This window comes from Halichoerus grypus, chromosome 2 (assembly GCF_964656455.1).
Source record: "Halichoerus grypus chromosome 2, mHalGry1.hap1.1, whole genome shotgun sequence".
NCBI classification, from domain to species: Eukaryota; Metazoa; Chordata; class Mammalia; order Carnivora; family Phocidae; genus Halichoerus; species Halichoerus grypus.
Window position 1 is genome coordinate 97,891,784 of NC_135713.1, and position 20,776 is coordinate 97,912,559.

Genomic DNA, 20,776 nt, shown 5'->3' on the forward strand with positions numbered 1-20,776 from the left:
ATCATGACTTGAGCCGAAGGCAGACACTTAACCGACTGAGCCACCCAGGTGCCTCTGAATTACTTCTTTAATAAAAAGTAATGTTGTAGGGGCATCTGGGTGGCTCAGTCGGTTAGGCATCTGACTTCGGCTCAGGTCATGATCCCAGGGTCCTGGGATTGAGCCCCACATCAGGCTCCCTGCTCAGCGAGGAGTCTGCTTCTCCCTCTCCCTTTAGCCCTCTACCCTGCTCGTGTTATCACTGGTGCACGCTCTCTCTCTCAAATGAATAAAAAAAAGTCTTGGAAAAAAAGTAATGTTCTATGGGAAAAGCATTCAACTACAATCACTGGTAGGGCAGCTGCTTGGATAAGAAGCTTGAAAAGCACCATGAGTGAAATTCATTCACTGTGTCATCCATAGGAAAGATATTGTAATGAACTTGAAACTGAAAGCCCACAGAGTTCCACAGTACATCAATCATGGTTAATTTTATAGCAGTAAGAATTTCAGTTGAATAAAGCCAATTACACCCTCAAATTAAGGGAAAATAAGAATTTCAAACATGGTCCAATCTTTTCAATTTCTGCCATGAGCTGGGAAAGGATCATAAAAATCCATACACCACACTGAGGTGTATTGGTTATACTGTGGCAAAGTACTTGAAAAAGCTGTCAAACTTAAACATGGACTACATAATTTTCTCTTTCCAAAATAGAAGGTTCTGGTTTTTCTAAGAAAAGTGGCTATTTATGACATGTCTTTAAAAACATTCATTTTTCCAAATAAATAGTCTGTTCCATCAAGAGAGGGGTGATATTTTAGTAAGTGAAAAATATTTCAAAGGAAATTCAGGTTATAGATAGTACATGCCATCACAACATTTTGAAAAAGAGTATTAGTACATGTTACCATTGCTTGGTGACTTTGTTGCAGTAATTAAAGCTTGCAACCTAATAAAGCCCTCACATCTGCAGGCTTTAAATTCTTGGAAAATAAAAAAGCTTTCAAATCTACATAAATCTTTCAAAACAAATGTTTCATGGGTTTTCTATTTTAAAAATGTGACAAGTTCTAAGTTATAGGAGGACTGAGTGACATCAGGGAAGATGGGAGTTTGCAGTCACTTTTAAACATTAGGAAACTTATGTAATTAGTGGATGGGATTAAAACATAAATCCCCTGATTTTTAAGTATAACACTGTACTTCCATTAAAATGTATCATAAAGAGGTTATCTGATTCAGCTATGACACACATTAAATCCAATTTCAAAGTAAAAGTGCTTTGAACCAGACACCCAAACTGAAGGGCTACAGAGTATTACTAAACAAAATAATGATCCATGTGTCTTATTACTTTCACTGACATTATTATATATCAATGTTTTTAATGAGAACAAAAAGGTTATGAATAACACTTAATCTTCGTAGCTTTTTTTTTTTAAGATTTTATTTATTTGTCAGAGAGAGAGTATAAGCAGGGGGAGCAGCAGGGCAGAGGGAGAAGCAGGCTCCTCGCCAAGCAAGGAGCCCGATGCGGGACTCGATATGACTTGAGCAGAAGGCAGACACGATGGAGTGAGCCATCCAGGTGTCCCTAATCTTCATAGCTTTTTAAATTTGGGGTAGGTTTTAGATAATATACCGTTGCAGTAGTACAATTTACAAATAAACACAATAAGGATACACGGGTTTTTTTGGGGGGGGGGTTGTTTTTACTTAGTAAGGGTACAACATTTGGCAGATCTGCTTCTATTAAATAAGCCTTTCTCCCCACTTATCAGGCAGTGGGTAGTCTTCCCAGTGGTTTCCACGCAGGCTTAGTAGACTAAGGAACGAGCTGTGGAGTGTGCCCAGGGCACCAGAGCTGGATTCTAGGCTTACCTAGCACGAAGGTGCATGGGAGTTGTACCACAGGGCAGAAGGCAGTATCACACCACTTTAAAGCTACAAAGGATCCAGTTTCTCTACACTTTTCCATCATTATGATGCCAACTACATCACGTGAGGGCTTCCAATCTGCATCATACTATGATCTCAGCCAAAAGGTAAACATCAAGGGCTAGACAACATGCCCTTTCTACTTCACCTTACATATTGAAGAACTCCAATTTCATTATCCTGCCTACTCTATCTTTTGCCCTTTTTCAGTACAGACATTGAACAACCATTTGAACAGCAACTGTTTAGTTCTTGAAAGAAACTACATTTCACTCCTTTTAAAAATAAACTAAAACTAAAGTCCCCACAATTATCAGCCTTGGTCCCAAACCTTCTAAAAATCGCTCTCAGAATTTCTTGGTTGAGTTGGAGAGAGAATAATTTGTGGCAAGTGTATTATATACTCAATAAAATAATGTAACTTCAAACGGATATAGGTATAAAAAACAATATTCTCATTTGAATTTTTCTAAAAATGATCCCTCGCAAGATCTGCACTCACTTGCACAGATGCATGACTAAACCATGCCGTGCCACCTTCTACGTCAAGTTTAATAACAAAACCATTTTGTATTTGCCAGGCAAGAATATAACTGCCCACATTGTACACACACTAGCTTTTCACTACAGAAAGGTTATGCTCTACACTTCATTTCCCAATGCTTGACTTCTCTGTCTGCAATTTCAAAAATTCTCAGGCTCAAGTAGGTTTTTTTTGTTTTTATTTTTCAAAAATGTTTCTTGAAAAACTTAAGGCCAAAGGATTTCTAGTGTTTCTGGCAGACACCAGAGAATGATTTAGGGTACACAGCCACCATTTTTAAGTTTACTTCCAAAACAGAGGGGGGAAAATCTTGTGAAAAGAACATCAAGATGCAAAATCTTCAGTATTTCACACATATTAGAAAGAATACCTAATATTCCAGTGACATCATTTGCTAGTTACTTCTAATAAAAATTAGACCATTTAACAGGTGAAGAGAATATTCCAAATTAAAAATAAAAGAAAATATAACATTCAACTTATACAGAAAATAATCGTTCTTGACTTTATGGAATTCTGGGTTTCTCCATATAAAACCCATGACTTTAATTTTTCTTTGAACACGCCCAAAATCCTTGGCTTGTATACCTCTTACAAGACCTATTAACAAATAATGGTCAAATATTTATTAATACTATTAGGAACTACATTTGGAAAGCTAATGTGTTTAGGCACCATGCTAAGTATTTTACAAACATCTCAGAGAATCCTCACAGCAGCCCTGAGAGTAACGTGTAGGAGGTCTTACTCACCTGAATCTTTATTTACAAGGTTACACTGAAGCAAAAGTAATTGTTAAATCAACTGACCCCTTGGAAGATGAGGACCAACTCCCTCCCACATTTTTTCTTCACCTCACCTCCCCTTCTTAATGCTGCCATCTATTCTCCAGGCAATCCCCCTTGTATGTCAGATGTTTGTATGAGAATAATATTTTTGAGTATCGGGAAACTCCTCAAATCATGAAATCGCTGATCAATGAGAATGTGGCAGAGATCCATTAACAAGTGAAAAAGTGATCATAATGAGATAAAGGCTTAAAGATAAGTTCAGTATTAAAGGAAGAAGAGTACGTTCTCCTCCCTACCCTATGAGAAAATAGAAGAACTTCTTAAGTATTTCTAATAAAAATAACTCCTTGAGGCACCTGGGTGGCTCAGCCGATTAAGCATCAGACTCCTGATTTCAGTTCAGGTCAGGTCATGATCTCAGGGCTGTGAGATCGAGCCCCACATGGGGCTCCACACTCAGCGTGGAATCTGCTTGAGATTCTCTCTGTCCTTCACCCTCTGCTCCTCCCCCTGCTCTTTCTCCTGCTAAAACAAATAAATCTTAAAAAGAAAAAAAACCCCTCATACTAGTGCTCTGAAAATCAAATGTGATAGCATCAATTTTGTCAGAATAAGTCATAATCCCCCCACCATCACTCTCTCTCCCCCTCACTTCCCCACACACACACACACACACACACACACTTCATGTTCTTCCTAAGAGTAAGAATTAGCAGTTGAAAACTACACTTGCACTAGCATCACACTAAACACAGCAGGCCAGATACTCAAGCTGCCTGCTTCGAGAGCCTGGACTCGTACCCATGATGCTCTGCTGCCTGCTAGCCACAGAAATCAAATATCGTTCTATAAACGATACTCATTTTCCTAATTCTGGTTTCATTTTCAAGAAAGCAGAACCCCAGGCAAATCTTTTTTCCACCACTCTTTCCTATAAGATCTTGGTCCCCATTTTAACGAGATTCACTTTAGGCACCTCCCTGACACCTGCTCTCCCCCGGTAAGAGGACATCCAGTGTTACCAGCTCCACTTCACAGGAGTAAAAAAAAAAAAAAAAAAAAAAAAAAAAGCTCAGCAAAATTGCACCACTTCGCTGAGATCAAACCGCCGGAAGTGGCCAAACTGGCGTGTGAGTCCAGCCCATCAGATCTGTCCAGCCCAAGCTCTCCTCAGCCTCAGCACAAGGGGGCCTTTTGGAACATAACTATGGTCTCAAAGATAGCAATTTGCTTGGCTGAAAAGCAGCAAACATCTCATAGGAGTAACGTCTCAGGAGCAGGCTGCCCATGAACACCAGCTCTGCCCTCTTCCAAATGTGACTCAGGACCATTATTTCTCCTCCCTGAGGCAGGCTCTCATCTGGCAGCAGTAATAGTAAGAGTGCCTATCTCCTAAGATTTCTGTGAGGATTGAGATTTGACGCTAACAACAGAAAATACTTGGTGCCTGTCACAAGCACTCAAAGGCTAGCTGCAATTATTAAGCTCAGCTAAAGGGTTTTTTAAGCATTTGAATATTTTGAATGACCTGTAAATGTTAGACTGATCAAAATGACTCAGCACTAGCTGGGGCCAGACACATCTGAAATGGGTCCACCCAGCTCAGCCTCACCCCAGCCCAGAGGAACCTCCAAGCATCAAAAATTCTGAATGGTATTATACCAGATATATGTGACTTTTACAGAGCTGAATATTGCCCCTACGGTCTGAAAACTCAAAGGAGCCATTACCACTGGGACAACTCTATTGCCATCTCGGGTTTGAAACCTTCCCTTGGAAATGTTGATTCACAGCTCTGTAAACAAACCTAGGAGCGTAGAATTCTAACTGTTTCACAACTGTTCTGCTAACTGGAGAAGGAGAAAAGAACACATCAACAACGGGGAGATAAGGCCAAGTCTAAGGAAAAGCCTCAGTCCTGGCACAATGGAAACGGGTAAGAAGAGAGCATATGAGAAATAAGCCTGTTAAATACACAGTGGTGTCTACAGAATGGCCTCAGACTAGTGTTATCTACCTGAGTTACACAGGGTTGAGCAGCTTCAAGTGGAGGAACAGAGTGCAGCCGAGGAAGAAGGGGAGACAGTCTGAAATGGTGCAGCCTAAGCAAGAGAACATCTGTGAAGTACAAAGAGGAGTGTGAGCTAGCTGCTAACAAGATGTCCCACCAATGATGAGCACAGGGTGTTATACGCAACTAATGAATCGTTGAACGCTACATCAAAAACTAACGATGTACTATTTGCGGGCTAATTGACAATTAAAAAAATAAAAGTCCCACCAAAGCTGTCACACTCACTTGTATTTTGTAGGCTGTATTTGCATACAAAGCCTTTTATAAATCAATTAAAACAACCCCTTAACCATCTCACTTATGCTAGTGATCTGTTTAGTGTATCCTTCATCATCAACGCAAAGCTCTATCACTCGGCATCTTGGGAGAGATACAACCTATCAAGTTGTCAATCCCTCTATCATGTCCACAAGTCAATTTGCTGTCACGTACTTCATGCCAAGCACCAGGGAGGCTGTCATGTGGAAGATTAAAATATATAACACCCTACCCACCCCTATCACTGATGAACTCACAATCTGGTTTGGATAAGATCTACATCCATGAAAAGCTACAAGTTTTAAGGAGTAATAGCACTGACCTGACAGAATATAATAGTGTGGGGCAAGCATGAAGCGGAAGTGAGTTCTAAATGGAATGGGGGTGGAGGACTAGCACAAAAAATAAGACTTTTATACATAATCCATCCCGAAAACACACCGAATCTGTGACAAAAGAGAACAGACTTTCAGGAGCAGAGGGTCCCTTGCCAGAGATTTAGTAACACTAACTGCAGAATTTGGTCAGAATTTAACAAAATATACTCCAGCTTTTCTGACAATGTGCTTTACTTTTGCTTTTTCTGCCTAACAACATACACAAACAAGTTTAGTGAGGATTTCATTGGTACTGATAATTCTTTACTTGGACAAATGACCTTACCAGAGTTATCAGACCCTTGCTTTTTTGCCAGCTTCTCATTTCTATTCTTTAATTTTCCACTCATTTTTATAAAGCAAGGAAATACACTGACCCTTGGACAACATAAGTTTGAATTGCTTGGGTCTATTTATTGATGGATTTTTCTTCGATACATATAGTCAGTGTTCTGAATTTATTTTCTCTGCCTTATTTTTTTTTTTTAAAGATTTTATTTATTTATTTGAGAGAGAGAATGAGATAGAGAGAGCATGAGAGGGGGAGGGTCAGAGGGAGAAGCAGACTCCCCGCCGAGCAGGGAGCCCGATGCGGGACTCGATCCCAGGACTCCAGGATCATGACCTGAGCCGAAGGCAGTTGCTTAACCAACTGAGCCACCCAGGCGCCCTCTGTCTTATTTTTTTTTAACATTTTCTTTTCTCTAGCTTACTGTGGTGTAGAAATACAATATATAACCACATGATTTCACTTATGTGGAATCTAAAAAAATAAAACAAAAAAAGACAAACACAGAGAACAATAAACTGGTGGTTCTCAGAGGGGTAGAGGAAGAAGCAAAATACGTGAAGGGAATGATTAAGAGGTACAAGTTTCCAGCTATAGAACAAGTCATGGAGATGAAAAGTACAGCTCCAAGAATACAGTCGATATTATATTAATGTACGGTGAATACACTTATGGTAAGCACTGCATAAGGTACAGAACTGTTCAATCTCTATGTAGTACACCTGTAACTAGTCTAACATTATCTGCCAACTCAACAATAAAAATTAAGACACTTTAAAACTGGTATAGCTAAATTAGTAGACCCAATTCTAGACAATAAAACTAGTGGACAGGGCGTCTGGGTGGCTCAGTTGGTTGGGTGACTGCCTTCGGCTCAGGTCATGATCCTGGAGTCCCGGGATGGAGTCCTGCATCGGGCTCCCCGCTCAGCGGGGAGTCTGCTTCTCCCTCTGACCCTCCCCCCTCTCATGCTCTATTAAAAAAAAAAAAAAAAACTAGTGGACACATGTGTAAAACCTGGAGAAACTCTAGAATGATCATTTAACATTTAGAATTATGCCTTAAAGCAAAGATTAAAGGAAAGGCGGCTTAGCCTTAGAAATAGGACGAGTCTTGGGGTACCTGGGTGGCTCAGTCAGTTGAGCCTCCAACTCTTGATTTCAGCTCAGGTCATAGTCTCAGGGTTGTGACACTGAGCCCAGCATCAGACTTCCTGCTCAGCATGAAGTCGGCTTGGGATTCTTTCCCTCTGCCCCAACTGCTCCACACATGCACTTTCTCTCAGGAAGGAAGGAAGGAAGGGAGGAGGGGAGGGAGGGAGGGAAAAGAAAAAGAAAAAAAAGAAATAGGACTAGTCTCTAAATGTTTAATTTAGTTCAGCACATTTACTCAGAACTTCCTATATGCTTATTACTGGGGGGAAAAGAAGTGTGTCTCCCTTCAGGTACATATCAATCTATTTGACAAGAAAGGGCTTACCTATTGATATGAACTCAGTAAATCACCTAAGGAAAAGACAATACCAAGGGTCAAATAAAGCTCCTGGGGATCAGGAGGCAGAAATACTCTCATCTGTCAGTAGCTGAGGCATGGGCACGGCTCCCCAAGGAGATGGAGCCTAAGCTGAGCCTTCAATACACTCCTATCCCAAAAGACATTTAGAAATGGGGCAGGGCATCTTTTCAGGTTCTCAAACGATGGGGTTGGTGAGATGGGGAAAAAACAGAAGAGGAGAGGGACCTGCTACTGGCATTCAGCACCTGGGAACCATGGATGCTCCACCTACAACGCCAGGCCAACCCTACATAAAGAGTCATTCCACCCCAAATGGCACCACAGATCTCTGTTGAGAATCACAGAGGTAGACAACAGACATTCACCAGGTACACGATGAAATGGGAGGACATTTCAAGTGCAAGAAATAATAGGCACGACTGCATTAAGTATAAAAGTGTTGTTCAAGGAGGAGCGAACACCTCCAGAGCTATTGAAAGTTTATGGGGTGGTGGTGGGACAGAAGGATGCAAACTTGTTCAGTGTCCCAAGGATACACCTCACTAAGGAATATGAACTTCAAGCCAGTGAGTAGCTTTAAGCACGAGAAGGATGTGATCTGAATTGTGTTTTCAAGCCGCCACTGTGCCAGTAGGTGGAGGAGGGATTCTGTAGTCAGGACACCATTGCTATCATTCAGGCGAGAGACACTGAAAGCAATGTCAGGGGCGTCTGGGTGGCTCAGTCAGTTGGGCGTCTGCCTTCGGCTCAGGTCATGATCTCGGGGTCCTGGGATCGAGCCCCGCATCGGGCTCCCTGCTCAGTGGGGGGCGTGCTTCTCTCTCTCCCCCTCCTTGCGCTCTCCTGTTCTCTGTGGGAAGGGAAGGGAAGGGAAGGGAAGGGAAGGGAAGGGAAGGGAAGGGAGGGGAGGGGAGGGGAGGGGAGGGGAGGGAAGGGAAGGGAAGGGAAGGGAAGGGAAGGTTGGGTCTGGGGTTTGGGGGTTGTTTTCTTTTTTGGGGGTTGCTTTTTTTCCTTTCTTCTCAGTTGGGAGAAGGTGCTTGCAAGGATGAAGGAAAGAAACCAGAGTATCAGAAGTGCTGGGGAAAACAGATACTGGCACTGGGTGCCAAGTGGCCAGGGATGTTCAGTGTCCTAGAACAAGGACAGTCCTGCGTAACTGAAGAATTGTCCCATGTCCTTCTTGGCCATTTGGACAGATTTTTAATTTTGCTTCTAATGGCTTTGGTATGCCTTTTCCTCAAAGAAGCTAGCCATCTTCAAAAAGTCTCCTCCAGAAAGGGCATTCCTCACAGGACAGTTCCTACATTCTAGAAAACCATATACTACATAATACTATCCCTACTGTAATTGCCTGGGAATTAACAAATTTCTTTCTATGTCTACCATTAAAATTCCTAGATATTTTTGTTTAAATTAGAAATTACCCAACTCATACTTTATAATATATATATTAATATTCTTTTTCAATAGAAATGCTAGGCCTCAGTATTTCAAAATTACTGTGGAGAAAGTCTTAATATCTAATTCCACATTGATTCTGTTGGGGTAAAAGGTTTTATTTTTTCTCACCAAGAGAAACCAAAGAAATAAAAAAAATAAAACCTTTCTCACCAGGAGAAACTAAAGAATAAGGCTCTGTGTACATGCCTGCTGTGGTCTGAGTGTTTGCCTCCCCCCTAAAATTCATGTTGAAATCCTAACCCCCAGGGAATGGTATGAGTAGGTGGGAGCTTTGAGAGGTGCTTAGGTTAGGAGGGTGGAGCCCCCATAAATGGCATTGGTACCTTATAGAAAAAAAAAAAAAAACACAGAACTCCCTAGCCCCTTCTGCCACGAGAACATGCAATGAGAAGCCTCTGACCCAGAAGAGGGCCCTCACGCAGCCCCTGCAGGCACCCTGAACTTGGACTTCCAGCCTCTAGACTATAAAAAATAAATTTTTGTTTATAAGCCACCCCGTCTGTGGTATTTTGTTACAGCAGCCCAAACAGACGAAGACAATGCCAAATATATGGTCAGTGCTTAATTGGTACTTCTCACATTAGGACTTCTCATCGACAAGACTACATTTAGTTCATCTCAACTCCAACATACACACATATGCACACACAAACATGTAACAGACTTACCTCTCATCTGCTAGTTCTCTATGTTCATATTCTCCTCTAGGTGCAAGGTCACTAACTGAGTAATATAATCCAGGTTCATAGGATAATAGTGAGGAGTGTGAAGTCTCGATCTTCCCTACCAGTAGGCCATACCTTGACCCAGAACACTAACTGATGGGAATATGGAAGGAAAGCAGGACACACAGCTTGGGGCAAGTAGGTCTATTAGCCAAATTAGAGGAAATATGCAGTTCCCATCCTGTGTATTACACAGGTACCTATATACATCACAGTCTTGTCTAGGTGTGTGGCCTATAAAGTTAGATTACATTTATGGGGAAAACTTCATTTTGGCTGAGTTCACAGGGCACTTAGTAGAACACAGATACTATACAAAAAAAAAACCCAGGTATGAAATGAGCCCAGTCAAGTAGTTATTTTTTTTTTTAAGATTTTATTTATTTATTCATGAGAGACAGAGAGAGAGAGCACAAGCAGGGGGAGCAGCAGGCAGAGGGAGAAGGAGAAGCAGGCTTCCCATTGAGCAGGGAGCATAATGTGGGACTCGATCCCAGGACCCCAGGATCATGACCTGAGCCAAAGGCCGACGCTTAACTGACTGAGCCACCCAGGTGCCCCCCAGTTAAGTAGTTATTATTGGCAGTATGACTGACACCAATTCCAGACTACACTCATTGTCCACATTAGTCATGAGCTCACACCCTGGTACACTCTCCTGATTCCACTTCCTCTAACTCTATCAGTTGTTGAAGAACCACTGTAGTTCTTCCCACTTTTCTCCATCTCTAGGATGCTACTCTGAACAGAAGATATCTTTCCCTATTTTGTAATCAACTAGCCATAGATGAGGCTTTTAGAATGCTTTCTTTCTGGCCCTGCCCATATTACCTGATCCATCTCTCCTCCTGTGATCTGAGTCCCATTAATTCCAGATAGTTAAAGGACTTGGTACCCACAGTAGTTCCCTCTTCACTGATGTGTTCAAATTCTCCTATTTCTATGTCTCCCTCCCTTCTTTCCTATGGTCAGCACTAGTATTCTTTTTTTTTTTTTTTAAGATTTTATTTATTTATTTGACAGAGAGAGACACAGCAAGAGAGGGAACACAAGCAGAGGGAGTGGGAGAGGGAGAAGCAGGCTTCCCGCTGAGCAGGGAGCCCGATGCAGGGCTCGATCCCAGGACCCTGGGATCATGACCTGAACCGAAGGCAGATGCTTAATGACTGAGCCACCCAGGCGCCCCAACACTAATATTCTAATGTGAATAAGCCAGGGTCCTTGCCCTAGGGAACTCCTAGTTTACTGGAGAAAGCACACAATGAAACAGCTAATACCATGTCATACCATGTAATGTTACCATGTAACATTAGAGTAAAGAGAAGTATCGGGTGCTGGCAGAGAACATGGGAAAGGCATTAATCCTGACAGGAATGAGCGGGGTAAGCTTGTTCTTACAAGTTCACAAAGACTTGTTAAATGTTTTTAAATCTAAACTTCCTCTCTGTCTATATGATGGATTAAATAACTTGAGGACCCTATTGTTTAAAATATTAGCTAGACTATTTTTAACAATTAATTCAAATGTGTAGTTGAACTCTCAGTAAGGGAGCCTTCCACAAATCCTTTAAGACCCATCAAAAAATCATTGTGATCACCTACTGAGAATCTTTACCCTGAAAAGTTTTGCTGGTCTCAGCCAAGATGACTGGATCTTAATGGCCATTGAGAGCAAGAGACAAAGTTATGGATCCACGTGTGGTTCAGTATTGGAACTGAAACTCCTGCATCAGACGTACAGCAAAGGGCTACACCTTTAGTCAAATACAATATTATGATGTAGCAAAAGGAAAAGAGAAGGAACTTTTCTGTTTCAGTCCAAGCCTTTGCTAAGGAGGGGAAATGATGTTCTTTGGACATCTTCAACTACAAAGTTTACATACAAGATAGTCCCATTTATGGTTATGCATGCACTTAGAGTTAACTCTGAATTATAGGACTCCCAAGTTGACGTGTCTTTAGTCATAGGCTTACAATGCAAAATCTTGAGACAGTTGACAAAGCTACTGATCATGAGAAAGACAATAAAACAGTAAAATTAGACCCTCAGAAATTCAAGTAACAGACTAACCAAACATTCTGCAATGTAAATATGTTTAAATAAAGATTCTAAAAAATAACTTATGAACAGAATATGATTTGTTCCTGGCTGACTTGACAAGGACCAGGCTGCTTTGACTAAGACCCAAATAGAACTTCAGAAAGTAATAGGTTGAGTGTTTGAAAATTCACTAAACAGGTTAAGTAGCAAAGAAAGGAAAGTCAGGAAATAATCAGTGAGCTGGAATTTTGATCTTAAGAAATTACCCAGAATACAGCACAGAGTCAGAAAAGGTGAAAAATATGAAAGATGTTAAGAAACACAAAATCTGGAATGATGAAGTCCAGTATACATTTTATAGAAGTTCCACACTAAGAAAAAAACAACAGAGGATAAATAATACTTAAAGAGGCTTTTGGAGAATTTCCATCAGTTGATAAAATTCTCAGATTCTGAAAATATATGAAGTCCCAACAATTCTACATCTACATACATCAAAGTACAGCATATCTTAAAAAGGTATTTTACCAAATCACATCTATTGTGTGGTTTCATCTTAATAATGAAAATCATATATATTATATGATGACTGAGAAAAATGCAGAGTATAGAGAACTGTTCATATTGGTTATAATGTGGAACTGCAAGGAGTGATAAAAAAAAAAGGTCTTCAAGTTTTTAAAAATACTCCTCTGACCTATAATAAAATGTATAAAGAAGACACGTGGTCATTTTTTTTAAATGTTTACGTTTTTAAATTTTAAGTTGTATTTAATTTGAACTTAAATTTAACAGTTTAAGTTTTATGTTTTAAAATTTTTAAATCTGAAAAACAAATTAAACCACAAAAGGAAAATCACTAGCACACCTTGGCTCTACATTTTTAAAGCTGTTTGCTTCAAGGCCTCAGTTTACTTATCAGTAAAAAATGGGATGGTAGTTTCTACTTTGCCAAACTGTGTGGAAGATCAGATCAGCTACTAGAGGTGAATCTCCCCATGTTGATACTTGGAATTCCTTATTTTAAAGTAAAATGTGCCTCCCCCCATTTTCACCCATTTGTCCTACACTGATTTCTGAAACCCTACAGAACTAGGGTCATCCCCTTTACCTCACAATCTCTGAAGACTACCTATCAACACTTCTCCACTCCTGTAGGTCTTCTCTAGGAGGAGAACTGCTCCCTCCATGACTTCCCTCACATCACTGTTTCAAGCATTTCTCAATATATGAGGCCCTAACTAGTCCGCCCTTACTATATTACTAGTTGTGTTAAAGACAGTACCACTCCTCAGGCTTAAAATCCTAGACCATTTCTGATTTCTCTTCCATCCTCTTTCCCCACACTCCTTCATTCACCAAATAGTCACTATTGGCACTCTGTCTCCCTCCCATCTCTTCTTTGTTCTCATTATAATCTAGCAAGCCCTTCCTTTCACCTCCCCCTGCCAGAATATTCCAAAATAGTCTGCTATGTGGTCAGCAGCATAATGTCCTTCCTACTTCTAACCCATTTTGGATAGTGATGCCAGGTTAAATAGTCAAAATTATTTCCATCATTTTACTCCCCTGGTCAAGAACAAACCTTACCCTCTGGTGCCTATCAGATGAAGTACAAGCTCCGCAATGGGCATCCAGAACCTTCCACAATATTGTTCATACTCATATAACCCATCAATCACCACTTCAACACACAAATCTCACTTAGACCCCAGATTGGCTGCCCCATGGAGCCATAGACACCCAGGCTCTACGAAGATGGCCCAACCCAAACCTTTTACCTCCATGAATCCCTCCCAAATATTCTAACACTGTTAACATGCCACACTAGGGTTTGAATCTTGGCTCAAACACCTACTAGCTCTGTGACCTTGAGCTACCTACCTGTCTCACAATACCTATTGTAGGATCAAATGGAGTCCAGTAGGCAAAATACTTATAAGAGTACTGACGTCCAGTATCAAATTCCAGGACCTTCCCTCCTGCCATGTCCCAAACGACCTCCCCTAAATCTTTTATTTATTCTATGATATAACAATTATATCTTGGTACTTTTTGCTCAATGTTTCATGGGTTTATCTTATCTCCCAGCTAAATCTTTTCTCCTGCATCCTTTGCTGTGCTCTGTGTACATCAAAATATAACTAGGAGACTAAACCCAGTCATTATATTTGACTAGGACTGGAGGACAAAAGTGTTTTTGTAAATACTGCTTATTCATTAAACAGTATCTGACCATCTGCTGGGCACGAGGATATTATGTGCTGAGGATATATAATTGAACAAGAAACAAAAACCCTAGCCCTTCTGAAGCTTACACTACAGTTTATAGACAACATAGCAAAGTATATTTTATGGTACACTTCAAAATGATACGTATTATTTTTAAAATGGAGCAAAGGAAGAGAACAGAGTGGAGAGGTGGATAGTGGGGCACCATTTTCAATGTAGTGGTCAGGGCAGGCGTAGCTGTGAAGATGATATTTGAGAGAGCAGGGCAGACAGCTGGGCTGAGTCTCATATAAGAGCAGCACAGAGGGGGAAATCTGGAAGCAAAGCATGAACACATGCATTGTGAGTGACATCCAGGAGTCAGTGTGAGGGAAAAGGAGAGTAAAGGATGAGGACAGGGGAAAAACAAAAATCCTGGTCACATAAGGCCTTGTAGGTCATCACGTGGACCTTAGCTTCTGTGAGTGTGAAGAAGATCCACTTGAAGGTTCTGAGCTGAGGAGTGACATGACAGGACATACACACTAAATGGTATCATTTAATTCCTATGCCACAGGCGGGCTGAGAGGAGCCAAGGACAGAGCAGGGGGCTGGTTTGCAGGCCCTTGTGATAATACAGCAAGAGATGATGGCCGAGACCAGGGGGTAGCAAGGGGGGCTGTGAGCACTAACTGAGTTGTGGACATGTTCTCAAGGTAGAACCAATAGGATTTCCTAACAAATCAGAAGTGGGATGTGAGAGAAAGAGGAGGTCTCCCGAACTGGCAGGCTGAGCTCAGGGTGGTACTGCCATTAACAGAGATGGCGGTGCAGGTGGCTCAGGTGTAGGAAGGAAACCAGGATCCCCGTTTGGGGCACATTAAGTGGCAAATGCCCACACGGGCAGACCTGTCACGCAGGCACTGAGATACCCAAGCCTGCAGTTTCTTCTGCCCACCAAGTCCTTTCCTGAGTCACTCCTATAAAAGCACTAGCGGGAAGATGAAGTGGTTAAAAGAATTAGGAGCAGAGGCCATGCCCCTTGTCCTTGAGGATTTGGCAGTCGGAGAAGGAAACACAGCAGCTGTTCCTGAGCCTCTGGCACAGCCAAAGCTGGAACAGCAAATGCCATCCTACCCCAACACACTTGGAAGGTATCTAAGCAACAAGGTGGGTTACATCCAAAAAATGGTTTTAGATGCAAAACCATGCCATCATGTGGACCAACCAGGTTCCGGCTCCATGTAGGGCAAAAGCAAACCGCCTCTAACGCTTCCCTCTTACAGTTCTGTTCTCCAGGTAGAATTTGGTTTACAAAGCTATTTACCTTGGAGGGGCACCTGGGTGGCTCAGTCGGTTAAGCATCTGCCTTCGGTTCAGGTCATGATCCCGGGGTTCTCGGATCGAGTTCCGCATCGGGCTCCCTGCTTAGCGGGAAGCCTGCTTCTCCCTCTCCCTCTGCTGCTCCCCCTGCTTGTGCTCTCTCTCTCTCTCAAATAAATAAAATCTTTAAAAAAAAAAGAATAAAAAAGCTATTTACCTTGGAGATGTTTATTTTCCAAAGGAACAGGAGTTTGGGTTTTCTAACAGTCAAGGAAGAGGACCAGACTAAGAACAGGGCGGCCCGGGTTGGCCCTGGCTGCTGCCCCAGGCCCCGCCCCGCCTCTGCTTCAGGACTGGGTTTCTCCATGTGTAAATACTGCCACAGCAAAAAAAATATTTTCCAATGCCTACACACGGGGCTTTAGGGAGGATTCATGAATTAGTGTGTATAAAACACTATGAGCTATTCAGATAAAGCGACAATGAAACTCCCCTTGTAAGTTTCTGAGGTCCAGAGTGATCTCTTTTCCCCACAAACTCCACAGAAAATCAGACAACCATCTGAAGTTACCCTGTACCTGACTGAAGAGACAAAATGAAGTCATGTGTGAAACCTCTTTGCGAAGTACATTTCCAATATAAGGATTTCTAGAAACAATCTCTCGAAATAAAAATACAAGTTAAAAATCACTTAAAAACCAACAGAAAGAGGTAGCTCTAGTAAGGCTCCACACAGGAGTTAAATGTGTTGACCTGGGAGCCAGAGTGAAGGCAAACTCCTAGCTGTTGGACAAGCTAGAATCTTAATTCCACCCCAGGAGAAAATATGAACTGCCGCCTAAGGGCCACAGAATTAAGGGCATGGTAAGAGCCATCCATGAAAAGAGCTTTGTTGAAGGTGTTTTCCCCTGTTTTCTAAAAGCTGTCCAACTCCACTCAAACGATCACAATTAACACTGACATGAATAGGCCACTGTAGGGATTCTGCTCATAATCCAAAGAGATGGCTTTCCCTGCCCACTGTGATTTTACATCAGTATTCAAGCAACCCTTCAGGGTCTTGTTCCTGGCTCAGAAACGTGCCGAAGACCAGAGGAATGCACAATCTGGAGGTGAAGTCTTTCCTTAACAAAGCAAGGATGTGCTTGGATTACTGTGAGCGTCATGGTTTAGCACACCTCAGCTCTTCACTTCAGAAACAGAGAACCGAGGGGTAGCTAGAAAAGGATCAAACACAGAAAGGGGGCAAACAGCCTACCTGCTAAAAATGAAACCACGGTTAAAATGAAATCTAAGCCAAAGATTCGGTGAGCTCATTCTGACAGTGTTTCCCGAGTAGGCCGGCATGTTCACCAAGCTATGGAAACCAGAGGCAAGGGAAGTCTGACGACTCACTCAAGGTCAGTGAGTTCTAATCCCTCGTCTACTGATGACTCATGGTAAATTCCAGATTTCCAGTTGTGTTTACTGCACACTGGCACTAATCTCCCAACTGGTCTCTCTCCCTTCAGCTCCAGCTCCCTCCAGTCCTCGTGGCCTAGGACCAAAACATCCAACTTCAAATACTGCTCTGGGTGTCCAGCCCCTTAGCCTACCTCAAACCGCTCAGGGGCTCCCCACTGCCTAAGGAGGAAAGGTGCCACTTTTGTACCTGCCATTCAAGGCCACCATGAGCTACAACCCCAGTGCTTCACACAACGCTTCCTTCCTTTCTTCTCTAGAGCAGACATTTATAGGGTTCTGGCTGTCTAGCACCCTTCCCTTGTTAGCATCTGGCTCTCCTCTCTGAGGAACCCTCATCGTGTACAGCTTTGATAGAAAGTAGGATCTCATTGCCCTTACAGAAGCCAATGGGAATTCATTCTCTCTCTCTCTGCCCAGTGCAGCCAGGGGTGGGTACATGGGTAGGGTGCTTAAGCAGGGGTCTACTCATCGCTTGGCATCAGGGAAATCCAAATCACAACCTCAATGAGATACCACCTCACACCAGTCAGGATGGCTAAAATTAACAAGTCAGGAAACAACAGATGTTGGCAAGGATGTGGAGAAAGGGGAACCCTCCTACACTGTTGATGGGAATGCAAGCTGGTGTGGCCACTCTGGAAAACAGTATGGAGGTTCCTCAAAAAGTTGAAAATAGAGCTACCATACGACCCAGCAATTGCACTACTGGGTATTTACCCCAAAGATACAAATGTAGGGATCCAAAGGGGCACGTGCATCCCAATGTTTATAGCAGCAATGTCCACAATAGCCAAACTATGGAAAGAGCCAAGATGTCCATCGACAGATGAATGGATAAAGAAGATGTGGTATATATATACAGTGGAATATTATGCAGCCATCAAAAGGAATGAAATCTTGCCACTTGCAAAGATGTGGATGGAACTGGAGGGTATTATGCTGAGCGAAATAAGTCAATCAGAGAAAGACATGTATCATATGATCTCACTGATTTGAGGAATTCTTTTTTTTTTTTTTTTTTTAAAGATTTTTTTTTTTTTTTTTTTTATTTGACAGAGAGAGACACAGCGAGAGAGGGAACACAAGCAGGGGGAGTGGGAGAGGGAGAAGCAGGCTTCCCGCTGAGCAGGGAGCCCGATGCGGGGCTCGATCCCAGGACCCTGGGATCATGACCTGAGCCGGAGGCAGACACTTAACGACTGAGCCATCCAGGCGCCCCTGATTTGAGGAATTCTTAATCTCAGGAAACAAACTGAGGGTTGCTGGAGTGGTGGGGGGTGGGAGGGATGGGGTGACCGGGTGATAGACATTGGGGAGGGTAGTGCTATGGTGAGTGCTGTGAATTGTGTAAGACTGTTGAATCACAGACCTGTACCCCTGAAACAAATAATACATTATATGTTAAAAAAAAAAAAGAAGATAGTAGGAAGGGAAAATTGAAGGGGGGGAATCGGAGGGGGAGACGAACCATGGGAGACTATGGACTCTGAGAAACAAACTGAGGGTTCTAGAGGGGAGGGGGTGGGGGGATGGGTTAGCCTGGTGATGGGTACTAAAGAGGGCATGTACTGCATGGAGCACTGGGTGTTACATGCAAACAATGAATCATGGAACACTACATCAAAAACTAATGATGTAATGTATGGTGATTAACATAACATAATAAAATAAAATAAACAAAAAAAAAAAAGCAGGGGCCTACTCTTCAATAAGACATGACATGAGGGCAATTAGGATATTTATGCACCAAACTGTTTGTTGTTGGCACCCAAGAACTAAGCCTGAGGTACTCCCCAGCTTCTTTCTTACAGCTTCCATTTACAAACAGGCCATTCTCCCCAGGATGGCCTAATTCAGTGTCCCCCTCTCAATACCATGTGTATACTTGTAACCCTGTGCCCTCTTCCTGGGAAATACAGGACAGAAGTTCCCTAACAGGGCTAAGCACAAGGCAGGAACACCAAACTCGGTCCAGGAGCTGGGCATGCTGCATCGTGAAGGATGAATACAAGTTAAGCAGACTGAAGGGAGAACGGAGGGGGCTGGGGAGAAAGGGTGCATTCTAGCACAGGCACCGAGGACATGGAACATTGCAAACTATGTGTGAGGATTCAAAGTCCTTCTACAGAGTTGTGCACAAGATACTAGGACCAGAGCTGCAACGAGAGACATAAGCCGCACATTGCACACTGTGCCAACAATTTTAGTCTCCATCCTGAAGGTTAAGGGGTGAATTCAAAGTACAAATACAAAGCCAAAAAGAGATCATAGTTCCACTTTTTCCTAATTAGCTCTTTGAATCTCCTAAAGCTTACTCTTAATATACACACTTTCCTCTATAAAATACAATGTAATATTAAGCCAAGAGACCTGCTTTAGTTAGATTCACTCCAAAATTATTTCATTTTTTATATATATAGCACCTGGGAAAAAAATCAACCCATCAAATTCCTGAGCAAAGCAGTAAAGAGAAGTAGGTGTGATTTGTGCAAGGTAGTAAAAAGAATCAAGTCAGGAAAGAGGTACGCACCCCTGGATTAGAGCTCCCGTTCTGCCTCAGTACATGTGTAACTTTGGGCAAGTTATTTAACCTTGTTGGGACTCATCTGTTTATCTGTAAAATGTAGTTAGGATACCAACAGCTTTAAGAGTGTTAGGGTGAGGAAATCAACCTTACATAAAGCACTTGGTACACACGAGTTACACTCTGATGCTATCCTTTTCTTTCCAAGAAACTTTTCCCCAACAATGCCCTAAGTTACAACCTGTCCACTACACCCTGATCCATCACTGGAAACCAAAGAGCCAAGAGTAAGGAGATTTGGGTTCCTACATCTGCCATTTTTTTAAACTGTGTGAGCGAAAGCTCAACCACTTGGGAACTCCATTTCCCTATGCATAAAATGGGGAATGTAGGGGCACCTGGCTGGCTTAGTCGGTAGAGCAGATGCCTCTTGATCTCACAGTTGTGAATTTAAGTCCAACGCTGGGTGTAGAGCTTACTTTAAAAAAAAAAAAATGAATATAATTGCTGCCCATTCCAGGACATGTAAGGATTAAATGAGATTCGTGGAAACTTCAGAATACCAGGTATGTAAAATATCACAAAGTATTTGCATACTTATAAGTGACCTTCTCAAAGTTATTTCTGACACCACCTTTGAATTTCCAGTTCAACCACTTTCCTCATGTCACTCATGAACCTACAAAGACTCTTTATTGCTTATTATGCCTCTAATTCTGTTTGGCTTCCAACCTTCCTTAACATAGCCCCACCCTACCTAGCTATCTAGTGCTATTTCCTTCTGCTCCCCCAGATTATCACAGTCTCTCTCTCATGATCCACAGTGATACCCACCCATTCCTGTGGTTTTGTTCATACGGGTTCTCCTGCCTCAAGCACCCACCTCTTATGCCCTCCATCTACCCAAGTGGGTGATTTTCTGAAGCCCATCTTGCCTTGACTGCTCCATTACACCTGATTACTCCACAAGTAAGAATTCGTTCCTAGCTCTGAACTCCTAACCAGAAATCTTCGACTTATTTTTTTTACTACATTCTGTAATTTCTCTTTCTGCTTGTGCTATCTCTTCTTCTTGAGGGAAAAGATGTGTTTTATACTCACCCCTAATTCCCTAAAAATTTGGAATAGTTGATTGAACACAGAGGAAAACATGGACTGGAGGTTCTCAAACCTCTTTGCACATCAAAACTTCTATCCTCAGCTAATTTCCAGAAACCCTTAACAAGCACCTACTTTTTGGTCAAAAGAACCAAGGTAT

The 20,776-nt window shown here is 42.1% G+C and overlaps 1 protein-coding gene across 3 annotated transcripts in view; it reads right to left on the reverse strand.

Moving 5' to 3' along the window:
* The window catches only part of ARHGEF28 (Rho guanine nucleotide exchange factor 28), a 306,584-nt gene that overhangs the window by 238,931 nt on the left and 46,877 nt on the right, over positions 1 to 20,776 (reverse strand). The window contains exon 1 of one of the 3 annotated variants that reach the window (XM_078067191.1): positions 7,377 to 7,535. The exons of 1 other annotated variant lie outside the window; for it this stretch is intronic. The gene's annotated coding sequence lies outside the window, so the exon portion shown is untranslated. Of the gene's footprint in view, positions 1 to 5,273; positions 5,364 to 7,376; positions 7,536 to 20,776 lie in introns of those variants that run through there. One more of the 3 variants, XM_036080792.2, reaches the window with a different exon arrangement.